This window comes from Alexandromys fortis, unplaced genomic scaffold (assembly GCF_014885135.2).
Source record: "Alexandromys fortis isolate MF-2015 unplaced genomic scaffold, M_Fortis_MF-2015_v1.1 scaffold_2_26212498_36691700, whole genome shotgun sequence".
NCBI classification, from domain to species: Eukaryota; Metazoa; Chordata; class Mammalia; order Rodentia; family Cricetidae; genus Alexandromys; species Alexandromys fortis.
The window spans coordinates 3,019,891-3,025,840 of NW_026067931.1; the positions used below are offsets into that span (position 1 = coordinate 3,019,891).

The window sequence follows — 5,950 nt, forward strand, 5'->3', positions numbered from 1 at the left end:
ATCACCCTGTACAGCAAAATTAGTTTCTCTGATAAAGGTTGAGAGATTTAATAATTGATGGTTATAAAGAAAAAGAAATTAGGAGGAAGTTTATTACTATGCACACTAAGCAGAATGATAATGCTAGGTTTGCCATTGGGCCTAGTACCTCACCAGCTATGGGTTTGTACCCAGTTAATAGTACCAAGAATAGGTTCCACATTGAGGAGCAAAGCTTAAATTCATTCATAGATCAGTTGGTTGCTTCTATAACATTCTTGACACTATTACACCTATAGGCATATTTTACTGGACTTGCTGTTATTGTTGGCAGAGTCCACATCTGGGTAAGACTGGTGATAACTTGCTTCTCTCATTACCATGCATAATGCTGTCTGGTCCTATGAAAACTAGCAAGTGAAGATGTCTTCCAAGTCAATACTAGTTTTGGTTTCTCTGTGTCCAAGAGTTTGATGTCTTCAGCAATAGAACCTTATGATCAAGTTCTCAAGGGTAACAAAGACCAATATCAGTATCATATAATGTTTGAGGAGTCTATACTGCATTGGCCAGCAAGTAGAAAAGAGGCATCCCATTTTTGACGTTAGGCTTTTTATTTGGTAGTTTGTGGTGTCAGGAATAGGCATTGTTCCCTGTATGGTAACTCAACTTGGACTTATATTATATATAAATATACACATATCTTAGAAAGCTACTCTTGTCTTATGTTCCCATATTGCAGTTTCAAAGGTCTTTAGTTACCCTTCTCCATACTCCCTCCTCTAAGTAACAGACATCACATGAAACTATCTTTGCTTTGAACAAACAGAAGAAGCCAATTTTTTGGTGGCTATGCATAAACCAGAAGTAAGCCACCTGGATGGATGCATTTCTCATGATCCTCAAGACCACTATGTTCATGGATGCCAAGGACTACAGTTCTGCACTGGAGCTGAAGTACGTAGTTGAAGGCAACCTCCAAGTGGCCACTGGATCAGCAGTGGCTGTACAAGAATGACCAGTTCCTTGATGACTGAAAAACTCTGGGATAATGTGGCTCTGCTAGACACACACCAGGGCCATGGGTTCAGACAAGGTTGGCCTGGCCTTCTGAGCAGAGGACACCTTGGAAGCCCTGCTCAGAGAGCTGTACTCCAGCCCTCCTGAGCTGCCAGGTCTGATAAAGTCATAGGATTCTCAAGGCAATGCCAATGAAGAAGCTGTGCAGTAAGGGCCCTAGTTCCACCCCCTAGAGGCCCAACCCTCAATAAAAAAGATTTGGTTGTCAAAAAAAAAAAAGAATGAAAAAAAAAGAAAGGAAGAAAGAAAGGTAGGAAGAAAGGAAGGAAGGGAGGAAGGAAATAATTTCTTATTTATTTCCTGAGAGAAATAGCAGGTTAATTTCTAGTTACTGTTATTTGACATTATATTTTATTCACTTACTGTAGGAAACTCTATTTGATAGTTAAACTTTTTGTTTGTGTTTATCAGGTTTTGGGTTTTTTTTGTTGTTGTTGTTGTTTTGTTTTTCTGACACAGGATATCTCTTTGTAGCCTTGGCTGTCCTGGAACTTGCTCTATAGACCAGGGTGACCTCAAACTCAGAGATTTGCTTGTTTCTGTCTCCTGAGCTGGAACTAAAGGTGTTCACCGCCATGTTCAGTTCTGGTTTAGCTTGAGCTTTCAGTCTTACACTCTCTTTTATACAAGGGCCTTTGAAAGGGAAGGAGGAAGGAGAACAGGTATAGTCAATATGTTTCAGATTGATATATTAAGTAGAGGTTATAAGCAAGGGGATTTTAAAAAAATGAATTTAAGAAGAAAGATTAAAAAAATTACATTTCTTACTTTTTCATGGCAGTTATTGTATGCTGATTTTTTTTTTTAAAAAAAAAGATCTGGTACCTTTTAAAGCATCTTCTAAGAATCTAATGAATCATCAGGAGAGGGCTTGGTGAATTCACTGCTCACTTCATGTGCATGAGGGCCTGAATTCTCATGGTTATAACCTATGTTATAATTGCCTCATAGGGTGATTCATGTATGTAATATTAGTGATCCTTCAGCAAGTCAAGAGGATTCCTGGAAGCCTGTGAGCCAGCTAATCTGGCAAAATAAAAGATGATATCTCAAACAACACAGGATGGAGACACACACCCTATGTTTTTCTTTGACCTTCACATGTATGCTGTTGAATGCATACACCTTCACTCATGTGCGCCCCCAAACATATATGACACCCACATGAAGTAACAAGCCAAAATAATACAATAGTGGTTAAAGAATCATATTAAATGATAAAAATGTTTTCATATTTATAACAGAATACATTACTAATAGCAATGAAATCATTTCATTCTCTTATTATTTTCTTCTTATACATAATTCTTCATTTTTGTGTGTACTAAATAATTTCTTTAGTTGAAAATTTAAATAAGAAAACAATAACCTTGTTCCAGTCAATACACAAAGTTTGATATTATATTGTAATCATTTGCGCATTCTTGTTTTTCTCTTTGTGATGTCTGTGCAAGAATATAATAGTTCTGTCATTTTATTTTATGATTATATAGTACACAAGCAGACTAATTTATCTAAGGACTACAGCAGCCAACACTACATATCATTTATAGAATTTCCTCCATGTTCAAAGCACCATTCTGTGACTGGATAAGATCAAAATAGACAAACTTTCTTTTTACCCAGTAGGTTTTTTTTGTTTGTTTGTTTGCTTTTTATTTATTTATTTATTTTTATTTTTATTTTTTATTTTATTTTATTTTATTTTTTTTTGGTTTTTCGAGACTTGGTTCTCTGTGGCTTTGGAACCTGTCCTGAAACTAGCTCTGTAGACCAGGCTGGTCTCAAACTCACAGAGATCCACCTGCCTCTGCCGCCCGAGTGCTGGGATTAAAGGTGTGCGCCACCATCGCCCGGCCCAGTAGTTTGTAATAAACTCAGAGATCCATATTCCAATGAATTTTTCTATGCCTTAGTATTCTGAGACAGTTTCTGTGGAATCACAGAGGGTGTAATGAAATAGGACGAGGGTAGAGAACCTCTTTTCAAGCGACATGTAATTCCAGGAAAGGAGAACTTGATGCCAACGAAGAGGTTTACTAAGTTAAGTTGATAAGCACTGCAATCATGGCCTGTGTTAGTATTTACATGGCAGCTCATATTTCTCTTACGATTTAGTATTATTTCCAGTCAACATACTTTAAAACAAATACCATACAACTTTCACAAAAGAAAGTCAAGTTTTACTTTCCACAAATGAACACAAAGTTAAAAATAGCTATATTGAGAAGCTGGGAGGAAAGCTGGAAGCCTGCTGCATTCTGTGCTCTGCAGGCCTACCTAGCAAAGCTGCCCAGGACACAATAGCAAATGCTGCAAGGGGCATGCTGCTCCATACAGTCAGCTAAGCCGTAGGATCAGCAGAGGGCACAAATGGAACCTAGCACCTGCTGTACTTTCTTCCTTGGGCCCTAGGGAAGGATCTGGAAAGCAATTACAGTATTTCCTCCCAGGACTACCACAACCCCAAGATCCGGAGGCTACAGAGACCACCTCTGCCACAGCACCACAGGGAGCCTGCAAGAGACAGAAAAGTTGGAGAACTTTACCTTCCAATTCTAACTCAGTGAAGCATTTCCAGCAGAAAATATTGTTTTTCTTTCTTCTTTTCTATTATTTAATTGATTTATATCTCAGGATGGTTTTGCTTTTGTTCTCATGTTATCTAGTTAGGTTTTAGGACTGATGCTTATGTTTCTCCATCCAGCCAAATAAACGTAATTACACAAGAATCAAGAACCAGAACATAAGACTCAAAAGTTTGAAAATAATAGAAGAAAATGAACGAAATTCTGTTAATCTTATAGGCACTGGTAAAAACTTTCTGGAAAGGATTACTCAGGAAATAAGGCCAATAACAAATGAGATCTCACAGAATTAAAAAGCTTTTGTGAAGCAAGGAAAGCAATCAATGGTGTGAAAAGACAGCCAACGGAATGGGGGCGGGGAATTAGTGCCAGCTGCACTTGACAGATTAGTATCTAGGATATGTAAGAACCTCAAAGAACTAAAATATAAAAATATAAAGTAAAAGTAACCTAATCAGTCCACTGGGCTGTGAACTCGGAAAGAAGGTCCTCAGAAGAAAGGCAAATAAACAATAAACATTGTAAAGTGTTCAACACCTTAGCTGTCAAGAAAATGAATATTGAAACTATTTTGAGATTTTCGTACCAGTCAGATGACTATCATCAAGAAAACAAATGATAACAAATGCTTATGTATGAAGAAAGGAGAACATTTATCCACTGTTTAGTGGGAGTATAAACTGGTACACCCACTGCAGAAACCAGTGCGGAGATTTCCTAAAAACCACAAACAAAGGATTCCATATCATAAGTTTCTATGACAGCCACTGGTAGAAGAAAAGGCACAGATTGTCTTACCAGGCACTAACATGCATGCTATAATTCCAAGATGTTTACTGATGCAATGGTGGTGTAACAATTTTAAAGTAACAAAAAGCGTTCCAATTGTATTTTGATTTGTTTTCCAAGAAAGAATTTCATGCCTTCGATTTTAACTTTAATCAAAACTCCATGACAGGGAGGCCATAGGCCTTAGAAGGAACATGCTATGGTGTTATCAAACTGCCTTCAAAATATTTATGTCATAATCATATATTTCTGTTTCAGTCAACCTTGGTTCACAAGTTCTTCTCAACCCTCACCCCCCCCCCCAGAAGATAGTGGTTAATGCTAAGGCTCACAAATTGTCAAAGTGCTTACTGTATGTGCTCAATCATAAACAGGATAGCTCTACTAACCCCCTCCTAAGCAGCTTTGGGAACATCATTTAGGGAAGGGTAAGAAGAGTCAGGAGATGTGTGAAGTATTGTAAAATGCTTTCTCTGTACATGATGTGGCAACTGTACTCCTGAACTTATAATACTATGGTTATGTGCAGATGATCTGCATGCACAGATTCAAGCTAGTCAAAATTTCAGTTTTGGATGAAAGAATGGCTCATGAGGCTCCACCAATATCTGAAGAAATATTGGCAGTTAACTGAAGGAGAACAGTGAATTCTCCTTGGAAGTAAGCTTATACAGAGGTAGTTTATACAGATGACTCTGTACCCATGACACATAAACATCACCAGTTAGACACAGTGACCTATAGAAAATACAAAAAAAAAAAAAAAACATGGAGAACAGAGATGGATTGGGTGGTGTCTGAGGAAAGGTGAGCTGTGAAGGTTATGAATATAACAAAATAATTTATATGCATGCCTGAGAACCTCTCAAATAACAAATTTAAGCTGTGTTTTGATTTTATACATTCAAAATAAGGAAATGTCACAATTTGCAATAGCCTTACAGCTATTCAAGACTTTTGTGTCAATTCTGGATTTTCAATTTAAAGGTAATTTATTACAAGCAACTGGGACCGAAACCTAATGCCATTGTCCTTGGATTCTCATCAGCCTTCATTGTCCGCCACGTTCAGGGAGTCCGGTTTCATCCCATGCTTATTCAGTCCCAGTCCCGCTGGCCTTGATGAGCTCCTAATAGATCAGATCCACTGTCACAGCGGGTGGGTGCACCCCTCGTGGTCCTGACTTCCTTGCTCATGCTCATGTTCTCCCTCCTTCTGCTCCTCATTTGGGTCTTAAGAGCTTAGTCCGGTGCTCCAATTTGGGTCTCTGTCTCTATCTTGATCCTTCGCCAGATGAAGGTTCTAAGGTGATATGTAAGATATTTATCAGTATGGCTATAGGATAGGGTCATTTCAGATTCCCTCTGCTCAGTTGCTCAAGGTACTCGCTGGCTGTGTGGGAGCCTAGCCCGTTTGGATGCTCACCTTCCTGGTCCTGGATAGAAGTGGGAGGACCTTGGACTTCCCACAGGGCAGGGAACCTGGACTGCTCATCATTCTCGAGAGGGAGGGGG

At 38.6% G+C, this 5,950-nt stretch overlaps 1 pseudogene; it reads left to right on the forward strand.

Annotated features, from left to right (window-relative positions):
• Nucleotides 1-859: 859 nt before the first annotated feature.
• LOC126503680 (elongin-B-like) lies at nucleotides 860-1,210 on the forward strand (annotated as a pseudogene).
• Nucleotides 1,211-5,950: the final 4,740 nt, after the last annotated feature.